At 38.7% G+C, this 17,975-nt stretch overlaps 1 non-coding gene across 1 annotated transcript; it reads right to left on the reverse strand.

Annotated features, from left to right (window-relative positions):
- Nucleotides 1-3,363: 3,363 nt before the first annotated feature.
- Nucleotides 3,364-3,435, reverse strand: TRNAF-GAA. The gene has a single exon. It is a non-coding gene; the product is annotated as a tRNA-Phe (tRNA).
- Between the last annotated feature and the right edge of the window lie 14,540 nt (nt 3,436-17,975).

Consider the following 17,975-nt stretch of genomic DNA (forward strand, 5'->3'; position numbering starts at 1 on the left):
GGATGGCAGAGCCTGGTGGGCTGCCGTCTATGGGGTCGCACAGAGTCGGACACAACTGAAGCGACTTAGCAGCAGCAGCAGCAGCAGACTCCTATGTGATATTCTGATTAACTATCTCTGTGAGATTAACTATCTCAAGCACAGATGGTACCAATTCAAGGGGACACCCAGTTATATCCAGCTATATCTTTTAGTCTTTCAAGGAATCCATTAACAGTTTGCTGCTAGTTCCAAATTTCCTGAGCTAGAAATCTTATTTGGATATTCCCCAATATATACAAAGAAAGAATTAGATAAAGTCGAAAATGGGGCTTCAACAGAAATCTAGGAGGCCATGTGTGGTGCTAGTTAATAATCACAGGCAATAATACTCCTTCCCCCAAACTGCAGCTTGTCAAGCCATCAGGGAGGCTCATCAAGGAACTCACTACAGGTGGGAAGCCTTATTTATACAAGTGGTTAGTTGAGGTCATGATAACTTCTGATATAAAAAGTATAATCAGTTGGATAGTTGAGACCTGCTCCATCTGAACAACCCCAACACCAGCCTCCCCAGAGGCCACCCAGATAAGGCCCATTCAGATCAGAGGGCCATATCCTGTCCAAGATTGGCAGATTGATGTCCCCTTCCTGTCAAAAGTACCAGGCAATTTCAAGTATCACTTGGTGCTAGTAGACACATTTTCTAGGTAGATAGGATCATTCCCTGCTAGAACTGAAACAGCAGCTGAAGTGACTAAGGCATTACTAAAAGAAATAATCTGCAGGTTTGGGCTCCCAGGATCCCTGCAAAGTAACAAGGATCCAGCATTTGTGTCTCAAGTAACCAAGGGTATAATGAGTGCCCTGGACAGAAAATGAACATTTCACTCAGCCTGGAAACTCCAATCTTTGAGGGGAGGAAGAGAAATTCAATTAGACCTTAATCATGCTATCTCAGGAAACTCAAGAAAGCTGGATTTAAACTCTTTCTATTGTCCTGTTCCACAGTATTCATCCCCAAAGAGTAAGTTAAAATGCATTTGGACATGAGTATGGTAGACCCATTCCCACACCCAAGAGAAGGAACACCTTAATTCCCTTAAAATGGAATAGCTCAAGTATGTTTTCTACATAGGAAAAACCATGAAAGCAGGCCCTCCACCCGTGCCAGGCAGGAGACTGGATAAATCTGAAAACCTAGGAAATACACAGCCCTCAAGAACAGCTCACTCCTAAAGTGGATCAGACCCCATTTGGTAATCTTATCCACCCACTGTGCTCTGAAGTTGCATGGCTCACTCCATGGGTACATTACACTTGAGGGAACAGGCCTCTGAGCCCAAACATCTGAACAGAAAAACTGGGGCAACAGACCCCCTTGACTGCTCCTGTGAACCCCATTTTGACCTGAAGCTTCTCTTGTGGAAAACAACAAAAGTGAGACCAAGGAGATTCAAACCTCAACATCAGGTCACACTTTTGCCTACAGCCAAAAGACCTGGATACCTTCATTTTCAGGAAAAAAGCTGACATGTAACCATTATTCTCTACTAATATTTGAGCCGTGCATCTAAAATTGTCTGCTATCCTTTGTCTCCAAAAGGTTAGACAAATGTTTTTTGCTCAGGGCAAACAGTCAGGGCTAAGGCCCGAGGACAATCAAATACATCTAAATGCAGCTGGGGAGAATTAACTGCTCCTCTCCCTGGGTTATGCATGCATATGTGCTAAGTTGCTTCAGTAGTGTCTGACTCTTTGTGATCCCAAGGATCCTAGCCCACTAGACTTTGCTGTCCATCGGATTCTCCAGGCAAGAATGCTGGAGTCGGTTGCCATACCCTCTGCCAGGGGATCTTCCCAATCCAGGGAACAAACCTGCATCTCTTATGTCTCCTGCAACGGCAGACAGGTTCATTACACTAGGACCACCTGGGAAGCCCCCCTGGGTTATGATGATGCCCCAAATAAGCAGAACATAGTTACAAAATGTCAACCTTTGCCAGACAGCACCTCTCAAGAATGAGGAGCAGGACAAAACAACAGAAGAAAGATTTGTCACCAGCAAAGGCCCTTAACAATACTCTGGAAAATAAAAACAGAACCTGGGTAGTAAAAGAAAATCTAACTTTTTTTTTTTCTTTCTCTCCTTTCCTTTGTGCTTAATCTAGCTTCATTTGCTCTTAGGGTGCCAAGTGCAAAGGCCGTGCTCCCAGCATTTCAGACCAGAGTTCCCAGGGTGAAGTGGCTGCATATGGCGCGTCAGCTCCAAGGGCTGTGTTCTCAATCGTGGCGCCCACACTGTGACTCAAGATGGACGTGACGGGTCATGTGAAGAGGTGCCTAGCCGGTACTGCGATCTTGAGAGCTGGAGCAGGCTCACTGAGTGACACAGCTGTGGCAGACTGGCGAGAACTCTATCCTCCCTACGAATAAAATCCTTATAAAACAGACCCACTGAGGGCTTTTCAGGGAGGTCTTGCACTCCGGAGCTCTAGTTCGTACCTCTCCTTTCTTTGATTGAAGAATAAACTTTTCTTCCCTTCTGAATCAAACTGCATTTGACCCTTCTGCAGGCTCAAATGACACTGGGCAAGAGGACCCTTGTAACACAATCCCAGGAAGGCATATTTGGGGGTATTTTCATATCTACAGATAAGACCAATAGTCATGTGTGGAAGACATAGTCATGTATGGATGTGAGAGTTGGACTTTAAAGAAAACTGAGCACTGAAGAATTGATGCTTCTGAACTGTGGTGTTGGAGAAGACTCTTGAGAGTTCCTTGGACTACAAGGAGATCCAACCAGTCCATCCTAAAGGAGATCAGTCCTATATATCTATTGGAAGGACTGGTGCTGAAGCTGAAATTCCAATACTTTGGCCACCAGATGTGAAGAACTGACTTGTTTGAAAAGACCCTGATGCTGGGAAAGATCGAAGGTGGGAGGAGAAGGGGACAACAGAGGATGAGATGGTTGGATGGCATCACTGACTCAATGGACATGAGTTTGAGTAAACTCTGGGAGTTGGTGATGGTCAGGGAAGCCTGGCGTGCTGTAGTCCATGGGGTCATAAAGAGTTGGACACGATTGAGTGACTGAACTGAACTGAACAGATAAGACCAACTAGATACATCCCTTTCTCTTTGAAGAGATACATATAATGTCCTTAGGAGAGGCTTGAGCAACTTTTGTGATCTAGGCAGGCTTAGAAAAAAGAAAGCTTTTGAGATTACATAATCAGTATTGAAGTGAAGTGAAGTTGCTCAGTCGTGTCCGAGTCTTTGCGACCCCATGGACTATAGCCTACCAGGCTCCTCCCTCCATGAGATTCTCTAGGCAAGAATACTGGAGTGGGTTGCCATTTCCTTCTCCAGGGGATCTTCCCGGCCCAGGGATCGAACCTGGGACTCCAGCATTTCAGGCAGATGCTTTAACCTCTGAGCCACCAGGGAAGTATTGAGGGCACTGGTAAAGAACCTGCCTGCCAACATAGGAGACACAAGAGACAGATTCATTCTCTGGGTCTCAAAGATACCCTGGAGAAGGAAACGGCAACACACTACAGTATTCTTGCATGGAGAATCTCAGAGACAGGAGTCTGGCAGGCTGCAATCCATAGGGTCGCACAGAGTCAGTTTAGCATGTAGCAGTCAGTACTGAGTTTTGCTGTGATAAGGTAATATGTAAATATCCCATTGATATGCTGAGTTAACCAAAGTATAAAGATTTACACAGACTTCTGTATATTTATCTAATATATTCTTAAGCTTGATGTCAGTATTCTACATTTTAATTTAGCAAAAGAGCCAAAAAGGTAAGTAAATAATAATGCTACAGCACAAGCTGTTTGTAAAAATGCAAAGGTGCTAAAGTGTTCTGGAGCATTTAAATGATAAGGTTGTATTTGATTGGTAAGCTCAGCATTCAGTTCAGTTCAGTTCAGTCACTCAGTCACATCCAACTCTTTGTGACCCCATGAACTGCAGCACACCAGGCTTCCCTGTCCATCACCAACTCCCAGAGCTTATTCAAACTCATGTCCATTGAGTCGGTGATGCCATACAAACATCTCATCCTCTGTCATCCCCTTCTCCTTCTGCCTTCAATCTTTCCCAGCATCAGGGTCTTTTTCAAACGAGTCAGTTCTTCACATCTGGTGGCCAAAGTATTGGAGTTTCAGTTTCAGCATCAGTCCTTCCAATGAATATTAAGGACTGATCTTCTTTAGGATGGACTGGTTGGATCTCATTGCAGTTCAAGGGCCTCCAAAGAGTCTTCTCCAACACCACAGCTCAAAAGCATCCATTCTTCGGTGCTCAGCTTTCACAGTCCAACTCTCACATCTATACATGACTACTGGACAAACCATAGCTTTGACTAGACAAACCTTTGTTGGCAAAGTAATGTCTCTGTTTTTTAATATGCTGTCTAGGTTGGTCATAGCTTTTTTCCAAAGAACCAGTGTCTTTTAATTTCCTGGCTGCAGTCACCATCTGCAGTAATTTTGGAGTCCAAGAAAATAAAGTCTGTCACTGTTTTCATTGTTTCCCCATCTATTTGCCATAAAGTGATGGGACTGGATGCCATGATCTTTGTTTTCTGAATGTTGAATTTTAAGCCAGTTTTTTCACTCTCCTCTTTCACCTTCATCAAGAGGCTCTTTAGTTCTTCTTTACTTTCTGCCATAAGGGTGGTGTCATCTGCATATCTGAGGTTATTGATATTTCTCCCAGCAATCTTGCTTCCAGCTTGGCTCAGCATTGTTAACCTGTATTTTAATACCATATGTAAAAGAGATTGAAAGGTTGTTGTTGAATCACAACGCTAGGATTCTTGGCTCCGGGAGGAGAAGAATTCAATCTGGGGCCAGAGACAAGGCTTGATCACTCAGAGCTTTTGTGTAATAATGTTTCATTAAAGTATAAAGGACATAGAGAAAGCTTCTGACATAGGCATCAGAAGGGGGCAGAAAGAGTGCCCCCCTGCTAGTCTTCAGCTGGATGTTATATGGTCAATAGCAGTCTGTTAATGAAAGAAAGGAATGTCTCAAAACTCAGAATGGCACCAGGCACCTCACCCATAAGATGCATTTTGGGATAATCATGGCACCAAATGGCTCATCCTGGGCCATAAAATGATTAACTTGAATCTTGAAGAAGGGCAGAGCACCATACAAATAGTTTCATTTACATAGATTAGAGGGACAATATCTGAGTATAACATACTGGTTTGTCAAGTAGGTTCTGAGCCAAGGCGGAACTAACTTGAAGAAAGAGTTTGGGGTAAATGCATAGTACATTAGCATAGCTTAAGATAAACATTTCCATAAGAAAAAGGCATTGGTTATCTCTAGGTTTGAGAATAGTTAACTTCAGGTGAAACCAGGTGTCATTATGGCAACACAGTATTTTAAGAGAAACCTCCTTTTAAATTTGTATAGAGAAGGAAAAAATATCCCTAGTTTGTTTCCTTCTGCTGCTTAAGAGAGATAAAAATGTTTGACACTTGCAAGCTATTTCCTCCGTTTGGAGACCCCAGGCCTTCCTGCCTGTTACCCTCTCAAGACGACCAGTGCAAGTGCAATGCAGGAAGCAGGGCACCAAAGTCAGCACTCGGGGACAACCCAGAAAGACAAGGAGATAGGTGCAAGGTTGGGTTTAGGATGGGGGGACATATGTATACTTGTGACCGACTCATGTTGATGTATGGTAAAAGCCATCACAATATTGTAAAGTAATTATTATCCAATTAAAATTAATAAATAAAGGGACTATTGTTCAGTAATATCCAACTCTTTGTCACCATGAGATGCTTATTCTTTGGAAGGAAACTTGTGACCAACCTAGATATCATATTCAAAAGCAGAGACATTACTTTCTCAATGAAGGTCCGTCTAGTCAAGGCTATGGTTTTTCCAGTAGTCATGTTTGGACGTGAGAGCTGGATTATAAAGAAACTGACCACTGAAGAATTAACGCTTTTGAACTGTGGTGTTAGAGAAGACTCTTGAGAATCCTTTGGACTGCAAGGAGATCCAACCAGTCCATTCTAAAGGAGATCAGTCCTAGGTGTTCATTGGAAGGAATGATGCTACAGCCGAAACTCCAGTACTTTGGCCACCTCATGCAAAGAGTTAACTCATTGGAAAAGACTCTGATGCTGGGAGGGGTTGGGGGCAGGCAGAGAAGAGGATGACAGAGGATGAGATGGCTGGATGGCATCACTGACTCGATGGATGTGAGTTTCAGTGAACTCCAGGAGTTGGTGATGGACAGGGAGGCCTGGCGTGCTGCGATTCATAGGGTCGCAAAGGGTCGGACACGACTGAGCAACTGAACTGAACTGAACTGTATCCTGTGAGGTTCCTCTGTCTATGAGATTGTCAACGAGTAGTTCTAAGTAATTTGTTGTGTCATTTTGGATTAGTTCATCATACTTCAGTGGAAAAAGCAGAGACTTTGAAGTTTTGAGAAAATCTTGAAGATTGAAACCCCAGCTGCTCTAGTTTTACTTGATTTCTAGCAATTCTTAACTCCTCTCCAAGCCTAACTTCATTTCATTTAAAATCAGAAAAATAATTTCTAATCCCCAGTACTGTTTTTGAGATTAGAGTAACTAAAGCATCTAGAACACTGTTACCGTAAAATAGATTTCCACTGAGTATTAAGTATAATTTTAAGCTTCAACATAAACCCTGTTATACTGTATGTTTAGTCTAATACCTTAAAAATATGTATGTCTTTCACAGGCCCTCTTATTATTTTCTTTTTAAAGTTTTATTTTTAGATTATATATGTCTATCATTTCACTGGAGACAATTTTCAAATCAGAGTATGGTTCTAGGTATAAAATCTCACAAAACAGAGGATTCCTCTGAGAAGTATATTAATTTAACATCAGATTATATTTTTGTACTCAAGGTGTAAGTATTCATAGTTAGAGCAAAACCATTACAGTGCATGAGACTTTGATCTATTAAACCAGTATAGTAATATTAAATATAGTAGGTGATTACATGTCTGTGAAATAATTTTTAAAATGTAAATATAAAAGAATGTAAATGAGGAGAAAATGAAAATAATTTTTAATAGAACTAGAAGTGACATGATATCCATGTAACAAGTTTCAGTAGGGTAGCTGTCTTTGAATCTTCAGTGTTTTTTTATAGTGCCTGGGATATCTGATGTTTAAAAATAAGTTTAGGGAATTGAACGTAGTGTTTTCATCATATTCATTACCTCTTCACATTTTGCATTGGTATCAATTGGTGCCTCATGAACATTTGTGGGAATTGTGACTTAAACTGAGTCAAATTTGGTAGTTATATTTAACTCCGGCCTTTAAAATCCTTTCACAGTTTTCTGATTCTGATTCATTATTACCCTTTTACCACTGATTTTTAATATACATCTTTCATTAGTACTCCTGAAATCCTAGGTGGAATTAGACTAATCCTCAAAACAAACATTAAGGTAAAGCTTAATTCCCATATTATCTCTGTTAAATAATAGCATGGAAAAATTAATAATATTTTATGTTTTATGCATCTTTTGCAGAGAAGGCAATGGCACCCCACTCCTAGTACTCTTGCCTGGAAAATCCCGTGAATGGAGGAGCCTGGTAGGCTGCAGTCCATGGGGTTGCGAAGAGTCCGACACAAATGAGTGACTTGACTTTCACTTTTCACTTTCATGCATTGGAGAAGGAAATGGCAACCCACTCCAGTGTTCTTGCCTGGAGAATCCCAGGGACGGCAGAGCCTGGCGGGCTGCCATCTACGGGGTCGCACAGAGTCGGACACGACTGAAGCGACTTAGCAGCAGCAGCATGCATGCATCTTTTGTATTCAAATAAGGAGACGTATTTTCTGTAGGCATGAGTACTCTGTCTCTAAAACGAATCAGTAAATAAGTTTGAATGGTTTGGGCAGCACTACTCATAAAAGGCTGTATTGTCATCTCTGCATCTCCCAGTCTTTGACACACTCTGGGGTAAAGTGTTTGTAGAATTCTCTCAGCATTTCAAGATCTGAAGAGACTACATGAGCAAATAATTGGTTTCTGCAATGTAGGGCAATTTACGTAAATTAGAACATTTTCTAATTTTCTTTTTCAAACTATGATTTTTGTCTCTTTTGTCTCCATCCACTTTGTTATGCTCCTTTGCAGCTTTGAACCATGTAGTGGCTGATTCTGAGAAGGCAACGGCACCCCACTCCAGCATTTTTGCCTGGAAAATCCCATGGACGGAGGAGCCTGGTGGGCTGCAGTCCATGGGGTCGCTAGAGTCGGGCACGACTGAGCGACTTCACTGTGAATTTTCACTTTCATGCACTGGAGAAAGAAATGGCAACCCACTCCAGTGTTCTTGCCTGGAGAATCCCAAGGACAGGGGAGCCTGGTGGGCTGCCGTCTCTGGGGTCGCACAGAGTCGGACACGACTGAAGCAACTTAGCAGCAGCAGCAGCAGCAGTGTCTGATTTGCGAAGCAGAGAAAACATGTTGCCTATTTGAATTGTGGCTTTGAAGTCAGGTCTAATGAGAAAGGGGAAAGCCTAACAACTGCTGTGGGAGACTTGAATTAGGAGAACACAGTTCAAACAAGAACTCTATCTGCAAAACAGTCCTTGAACAGATGTCAAAAACTGTCTTCCCATTAAGAAATAGTGTGTTCTTACTTGCAATGTGTAAGGTAAAATGTATATAAACAGATATTGTCAAGGAATTTTGTTTCAAAGCAACTAAGTCTTTGAATTGGTATTCATTTATTCATTCATTCAGTCAACAAATATTTTAGTACCTACTAATACTAGTCACTGTTGTAACGCCTGGGAATACTGCACGGACTTACACAAAACAAACCAACCTTCATCAATGAAGCTTTTTTTGAAAAGAGCCAATGTCACTCCCTTTACTATGTATTAACTTACTAGAGACACTCAGTGTTCCCTGTTAGTTTGTGTAGACAACCTGATATAAAGTTCTATTTTCCCAGTAGTCCATAGAATTTGCAATTCAGTGGCTGGCTAACAGTTGAGAAGATGGCAGAGAATGTGTTCCTGGGAAGAAAGAGATGGAAAGGTGAAAGAAATTCAGAAAATATTTGACAAGGATTTTAAACCAGGGAAAGAGACCTGGTCTTTTGCAGCACCTCAATCCCTTATGTCTTGCTATGCACTCCCTGCCTCTGCCTTTCAGAAGCCTGCCATAATATGAGAAAACCCTGTCTTTGAAATAAGCCTCTTGGTTATTAGTGTCTTAGAGATGTGGGACTGAGGAAAAAGAGCATTTTCTCAGGTGCATTGGGTCAGGATATGGTCTTCTAAATCCAGATTGGGACTGGAACTAATATTCCAATAGAGATGTTGTTATGCAATGTACTGAAAGCTACTGTAATATTTGTGCACTTTTTAATTTATCATCATTTTATATAATCTTATATATTCCAGAATATATATGTGTGCACACCTACACACACTCACACATTCTCTTTGGGTCCCCAAGAGTTAAAAAAATTAGTGAAGGCTAACTTGGAAAACTGCTTTAAACTACCATATATAATGTTACTTATATGGTGAGAATGCTGTATGGCATAATTACTTACAAAACTCACAGAAATACATCATTCTGTACAGAAAGAAATGAGAAAATGTCTGAATAATTTCCCACATACAAGTTAAAATGATAGGCTACCAAATATCTACTCCCTTACTTTTTTCCCTTCTAAAATTTATTTAAAACTGTAATCTTAGGGATAAAATATCTCATAAAAATTTAATATCATGAGTTATTCTGTAGAAAGGATATTAATTCACATATATTACCAAATGAAAGTCCCAAATGGTAAAGCTCTTTCTGGAAAAGGTTATTTGTAATGACCAAATTCGTCACTGTTTGGAATCTTGTAAAGGTCACAATAGAAGGTTTTCACTTGTTTTAAATAAAATTCTATATTTTAAAAATAAATATGCTTTTCTTCCATTTCATAGAAATATCAACACTGTTTGTACTATAATTTACTTTTTGAGCTTCTGACATTTACCCAGCTGACTGTCTTTGGAGAACAATCTCTTGACTGAGAAGCACTTTAGGTAAGAAAACTGTCAATTACAAATTGCTGTTTGATGTATTGCAAAGTGGTGGAACACTTCAAATTAAAAAAAAGAAGAAAAACTTGTTAAATATTTTTGTGTCTACTACATCTACCTTAAAGTTTTAGGTAGACACAGCCTTTGTATAAATGTGGAGCAATTTAACTAACAAAGATATAACCTTTGCTAATCAACAAAAGTTGTACTACAAACCTAATAGTAGAGTATTTCTAAGTTCATAAAATGCTGAATCAAATTTCAAATATATTGAAAGCCCCAGTATTATAGGCTTATCCTACTATCTTGAGGAAAGTATACTTCCTTCATAAAATGAATTATTAAAATCATCAATTGAAATAGTATGATTATTTACTCATATAATTTAGATTAAAAGTGAAATTGATACTATTTTAATAATGGAATAAGACTGAATGTATAATTTAATGTTCTGTTTTTATATTTATTTTGAAAATATTTTAGTATTTATACTACATCAAGTCTCCAGAAGCAAAGTAAACCTTTTCCATGAGCAACACAGAAGCATAGTTTAAAAGAAAAAAGAAGTTAATGTATATAAATTGTTTGTTAAAGATGAATGGTGTTACTATTGTAATTGGCACTATTACAAACTGTATATTTACAAATATATGGTATAACACACAAATCTAATTAATGCATTTAGTATCATATACATTTAACAAAGTTTTATGGTAGTGTAAACTTATACCCCCAGTGTAATTTCTTCAGAATATTATATATTTCATAATTAAGCTCACAACTTTGGCTAAAAAAGCATTTCCCTTTTCATTGAAATTCAATGTAAGCTCTAAAATGAATGACATATAAATACTTCTGTATTCACACAACAATCATCTCTAAAGAAAAGAAATAATTAAATTCTTATAATTATGGCTAAATATGAATTTAAAGAGTTGCTTGGATTTAATCAAATGAGAATTTATGTCTTAAAATGTGTATCTTTTAAGCCTTCTATATTTTTCTTTGGGGTAAAATAAAATATTGTTCAGTATATTTCATTTTTATAGAACTGAGATAAATATTTTTTTCTAGATGTCCGAGAGAGTAAATATATCACAAGTTTTTGTGGTAAAAGAAATGCTAATACTGCAGAGATTTTTATGAAGATATATATATATCACCTATATCAGTCTATATTTGTTGGTTTAGTTGCTAAGTCATGGCCAACTCTTCTATGACTCCATGGACCATAACCCACCAGGCTCCTCTGTCCATGGGATTTCCCAGGTAAGAATATTGGAATGCATTGCCATTTCCTTCTCCAGGGCATCTTCTGATATACCTGTTAAGATATATGGGAGATATTAAAATATATATATATATATGTTTGTATAAAACCCATACAAACATGTGTTTGTCTATTCCAGAGAGATTGAATGCATTATGATCAGTTGTTATGTAGTCAAATAAATGTTTCACCACAACTCTGTGATAGTCTCCAAAATACATGTGTTGTTTCAGAACATATTTTAAATATGATCTTATAAGTCACAGTTTATAAAATGAATTCAGATATTCATTTTTATATTTATTAATGCATTCATTCAAAAATAGTATGCTAGGGTTTAAACTCTGAGTTATAATTTCAAATGAAACAAGTGTTCATTCTGTCCTCTAGGAGGTCATAACCTCTTGAGGCAAGTCAATAAACAGGCATTTTAGATATAACATAAGAAGTTATATACAGAAGATAAAGGTATAGGAGCATATCAGACAGGCAGTTGTGGGGTTTAAAGGAGGCTTCCAAGAATGTATGACTTCTAAACTAGATAGTCAGGGAGTGGCAGGAATGGGCAAAGCAGATAGTGGTTGGCATTAAAGTAGGCAAAAGTAGTATTGAAATGCAACACTAGCAGTTTTGCAATGAAAAATCATGTCAAATACAAACAGGTATGTCATTTGCACATTTGTATCCCTCATTTCCAGAAAATTCATTATTAACAGCTAGCCACCAAGTCTGAAGTTTTCATCTAAATAGGTAATAGATTTAAGACAACATTTCCATGTATAAATGGCCATGATTTTTGCAAACTCCTGCATTGGCTTGTTGGTTTTTCTTTGAGCAAGTGAAATTTTCATAGCTCATTTTGTGTTTTGCTCCTTATTTCCAGTGAAGAAATTTTCAACTACAATATCTACTATAATAAAAAAAATTCAGATTACATTTTAAATAATACAAATTCTCAAGATCAAAATATTGCTTTGTAAGGGAAAGTATATTTTGGTGTTATTGTCAGTTGCAAGTTGAAAATCAGAATTTCTCTTTCTTTGTGCATATATACATATATATATAATATATATATATATAATTCTACATATTGCATACTATTTCAGAGCCCATGATTACTGAAGTCAGATACCTGTCATGTGTTGCAGTATTTGACGTCTCCTTTCATCTGTTTGTTCTTCCTTGTTATTTCCCTGAACTTTTGCTAGCATAGAGGGCATCCTTATTATAATCTCCATCAAAGAGAAGTTTCAACTCTGCCTGTATTAATAAAATCATCAAGCACTTCTTTTTAGGATGATAGGGAGCCTGCTCATCCACCATGAGTGTTTCATTAAGTGGCACAAACCTAGGAGCTCTAGGAACAACGCCAGATTTTTTTTTTTTTTTAATAAGATTTGGGTAGCATGAAGTTCCCTTCATTTCAAGATCTATCCAATTTGTGGAGTTGCTTGTGTATCCTCATTGTGCCTCTTGCCACACAACATACAGGAACTTTGATGAGGATTCTTTTTTATCTCTGCTTTGAATGGATACAATAGAAAAATGTTCTGTATCCTGTCCTAGTCATTCAAAACTGGGCAAAGAGAAAAAGAATCCCTGAAGTTCCAGTTAAAACATATTTTACAAGGTACTTTATGCGAGTTAATCTTTTTTCTATTAAAATTTCACTTTTTAACCAAATTTGTTCACAGGTATTTTCATAAAATTAACGAACCAAAGGAGTTACTGCTGACTAGTTTCACCAGAATCTGTCTTGAGTTACATCTAGAAACCCATTCAAATATCTATGTACCACCTAACAGTAGAGCTACCTGTGTTGCACAGTAAGAATAATACAATTTTGAAGCAGGTATAGCAAACTGCATGTCTCCCTTCTCTTAAGAGTAACATTAAATACATCTCTAACTCTTTAATGCTTTGGGGCTGAAATGAATCAAATTTTTCCTTCTCTAGTCACTGATGGAAAATCAACCATAGTGGACCCTCAGGTCAACAGTAGTTTCCCCATCAGGTTTACCTTAAGTAACAGGATTGCCTTTCCCTGACACTGCATGCCATACATTGTCTTGGATGTACTTTGGAGGTAGCATCCATGTTGTTTCTGGAGACACATCCTCAACCTGTGGGTATCCTGATAGAAAGCTGGTATTTGAGTGGTAATCCTTCCATTGACAGAGCAGCTACCAGCACATTCTGGGACAAAAAGTTTGTTGTTGAAACTATTAATAAATGTCACAAATATCTACTACTGGTAGGCTTGGAAAGTTGCCAGATCACATGCTTCATTTGCCTCTGGAGTCAGTCATTTACCTGGGCAGCATAAAGTTATTTTTATCCCCACCCATAGCAACCTTTGTCTCTACCACCAATCCCAAAATTCTCTATGAAGCTTCCAAGTTAGAAATCAGACTAATGTTTTTGTATTATTCTTTGATACTGACGCTGTCAGATTAGGAAGGAGATACCAAATAAAATGGCTGGGTAGAACCTGATCCTTGAAACCAAAGATCCCAATAAATAAAATACTTCATATGCCATTTATCATAGGGATTAGTAAAGAATAAACAAGAGAGAAGGTGCTTTTCAATTTTGGTTCATGCAGTTAACTTGAATCTGCAAAACATAGTCATTGCTTTAGAGTGAATGCATTTAATCATATATTGTAATACATTGCAATAATTTGTCATTCTCACCATTTTGTGATTAAAGCTTTTAGCTTTCTTTTTAGATAGTTTTCAAAATTGAGATTTCTTTGTGTACTAATTTAATTAGCAAATAAGTATTGAGTCTCTACTATTTAACTATGGATGATCCATTCCTCAGATGGGACCCATGTGTCTTTAATTTCTATACTCTAACCTCAGGGACTGGTACTTCACACCAGATAGGCAAGTATTTGGCAAATGAATTCAATATGCCAGAGGCCAGCAAATATTAAAGAAAATTCAGTCGTCAGAGAATATAAGATTTTGTTGTTGTTTAGTTGCTCAGTCATGTGCAACTCTTTGAAACCCCCATGGACTGTAGCCTGCCAGGCTCTTTTGTCTGTGGGATTTCCCAGGCAAGAATATTGGAGTGAATTGCCATTTCCTTCTCCAGGGGATCTTCACACCCAGGGATTGAACTCACATCTCCTGTACTGGCAAGGAAATTCTTTCTCACTTCCCTGGTGGCACAGCTGGTAAAGAATCTGCCTGCAATGAGGGAGACCTGGGTTCAATCCCTGAGTTGGGAGGATCACCTGGAGAAAGGTATGGCTTCACTTCAGTTCATTTCAGTTCAGTCGCTCAGTCATGTCTGACTCTTTGCAACCCCATGAACCTCAGCACTCCAGGCCTCCCTGTCCATCACAAACTCCTGGAGTCTACCCAAACTCATGTCCATTGATTCAGTGATGCCATCCAACCATCTTATCCTCTGCCGTCCCCTTCTTGTCCTGCCCTCAATCTTTCCCAGCATCAGGGTCTTCTCAAATGAGTCAGCTCTTCGCATCAGGTGGCCAAAGTATTGGAGTTTCAGCTTCAATATCAGTCCTTCCAAGAGTGATCTGCTTTAGAATGGACTGGTTGGATCTCCTTGCAGTCCAAGGGACTCTCACGAGTCTTCTCCAACTCCACAGTACAAAAGAATCAATTCTTCGGCACTCAGCTTTCTTTATAGTCCAACTCTCACATTCATACATGACTACAGGAAAAACCATAGCCTTGACTAGATGGACCTTTGTTGGCAAAGTAATGTCTCTGCTTTTTAATATGCTGTCTAGGTTGGTCATAACTTTTCTTCCAAGGAGTAATGTCTTTTAACTTCATGGCTGCAATCACCATCTGCAGTGATTTTGGAGCCCCAAAAAATAGTCAGCCACTGTTTATACTGTTTCCCCATCTATTTGCCATGAAGTGATGGGACCAGATGCCATGATCTTCGTTTTCTGAATGTTGAGCTTTAAACCAACTTTTTCACTCTCCTCTTTCATCTTCATCAAGAGGCTCCTTAGTTCTTCTTCGCTTTCTGCCATAAGGGTGATGTCATCTGCATATCTGAGGTGATTGATATTTCTCCTAGCACTCTTGACTCCAGCTTGTGCTTCCTCCAGCCCAGCGTTTCTCATGATGTACTCTGCATATAATTTAAATAAGCAGGGTGACAATATACAGACTTGACTTTCTCCTTTTCTTATTTGGAACCAGTCTGTTGTTCCATGCCCAGTTCTAACTGTTACTTCTTGACCCGCATACAGGTTTCTCAAGAGGCAGGTCAGGTGGTCTGGTGTTCCCATCTCCTTCAGAATTTTCCACAGTTTATTGTGATCCACACAGTCAAAGGCTTTGGCATAATCAATAAAGCAGAAATAGATGTTTTTCTGGAACTCTCTTGCTTTTTCCATGATCCAGCAGATGTAGGCAATTTGATCTCTGGTTCCTCTGCCTTTTCTAAATCCAGCTTGAACATCAGGGAGTTCACGGTTCACATATTGCTGAAGCCTGGCTTGGAGAATTTTGAGCATTACTTTACTAGCATGTGAGATGAGTGCAATTGTGCAGTAGTCTGAGCATTCTTTGCAATTGCCTTTCTTTGGGATTGGAATGAAAACTGACCTTTTCCAGTCCTGTGGCCACTGCTGAGTTTTCCAAATATGCTGACATATGGAGTGCAGCCCTTTCACAGCATCATCTTTCAGGATTTGAAACAGCTCCACTGGAATTCCATCACCTCCACTAGCTTTGTTTGTAGTGATGCTTCCTAAGGCCCACTTGACTTCACATTCCAGGATGCCTGACTCTAGGTGAGTGTGAGTGATCACACTATCATGATTATCTGGGTCATGAAGATCTTTTTTGTACAGTTCTTCTGTGTATTCTTGCCACCTCTTCTTAATACCTTCTGTTTCTATTAGGTTCATACCATTTCTGTCCTTTATTGAGCCCATGTTTGCTACCAACTCCATACTCAGGTCTGGAGAATTCCATATACTATACAGTCCATGGGGCTGCAAAGAGTCTGATACAACTGGGTGACTTGCACTTTGCCACAAGTTAAATTGATGCCTACAGTTGTAAAGTCTTGTGACTGAGGTTTACTGCCAAGTATTCTGGGGTCCTAAACTGGGGACATCAGGAACTGACATCCTGGAGGAGGTGATATTTTAATTGGATTAGATTCAGTTTAATTTGGAAAATACTTTGAAAAATAAGCAGGGATTAGGTGAATAAAGGGGGAATCTTTTTCATGTAGTATAAACAATGTGTTACTGAGCAGAGAAAGGAACAATATGAAGCACTTGGGCAATGTTAAGCAGTTCTATTGGCTGAAGGGAGAGGTTGTGTATATGTGTGTGTATTTCTATAAACGTGTGTGTGGAATGTTAGTTGCTCAGTTAGAGTGTGTGTGTGTGTTGCTCATTTGTGTCCCATTCTTTGCAACTCCGTGGACTGTGGCCTGCCAGGTTCCTCTGTCCATGGAATTCTCCAGGCAAAAATATTGGAGTGGGTTGTGATTCCCTTCTCCAGGGGGTCTTCCTGACCCAGGGACTGAACCCAGGTCTGCTGCATTGCAGGCAGATTCTTTACCATCTGAGCCACCTGGGAAGTCCCATTTTTATAAATGGCTTTAAAGCTGGAATGAGAGACAGGTTCTACCTCAGTCATGAAAGGCCAAGGTTTTTAATTGAAGACTTACTTACTTTTGAATGTTAAGGGAGAAATCAAAGAACTTGACTAAATAAAAAGATCTCTTAGCACCTAGAAAGAAGATTCTAGCTGCAGAGAGGAGTAGGGCTTAGATATAGCCTAACTGGAAGCAACGAGATCAGTCAAGAGGTTAAGTGTATAATTAGATAAGAAGTGCTTTCCGTTCATCATTCAATTAATTGTTTAATATAATTTCATTGATGTTTGTACTAAAATATTTGTTATACAATCAACTTGGTAACTTTTTTAGAATTTCCTGGAACCCCATCCTGTGATAATAAGCTCCTTTTTAATTAGTGGGAATCAACACTCATTTTTTTTCTATAGAAAGGCAACATTATATTTTCAAACTTTAATTAGAAATAGTGATTAAGATAGAATGTACAACTTGGATATTAGAGAGCCTGGACTAGGAAAAACTTGTATCCTTTACCAGAGCCCTGCCATACCTCTGAATTTCCTTCCAAAGCAAATGTTAAGCGTTTCTTTCACATTTCTCTCATCAGTGAGTGTAATTAGTGATTAGTAGTTGTTGCTTGTGGTTTTTGCATACCCTTTTTTAATAAGTCACAAACTAATGATTACTTGAAAATGTGCTAAAATGAATCATCCTTAAAAAATAATTTTTTTTTCTCACTGTTTTATCTATGCAGCTCTCAGAAACAAGATGTTGGGTAAGCCAAGAAAATGAATAATGCTCTACTGAGCTTTTATAACCATTTTCTTTTCCTAAGGAGTGGGACAAATATATTCATCAAAACCACACTAGCTATTTCAAAGAACTTGGAATTTAATACAATGTAAAATATAAATGACTAGTCAATTAATGTCAGTGTAAAAAGGGACAACAAGGTGACATTTCAATCTAAACAGAAACTGCTATATCTAATCTTAATCAGATGTTTTAATAAATGAGTTGAAGGAAAATATTGTAAATTTCTTAAC

This window comes from Oryx dammah, unplaced genomic scaffold, assembly GCF_014754425.2.
Source record: "Oryx dammah isolate SB20612 unplaced genomic scaffold, SCBI_Odam_1.1 HiC_scaffold_11227, whole genome shotgun sequence".
NCBI lineage: Eukaryota > Metazoa > Chordata > Mammalia > Artiodactyla > Bovidae > Oryx > Oryx dammah.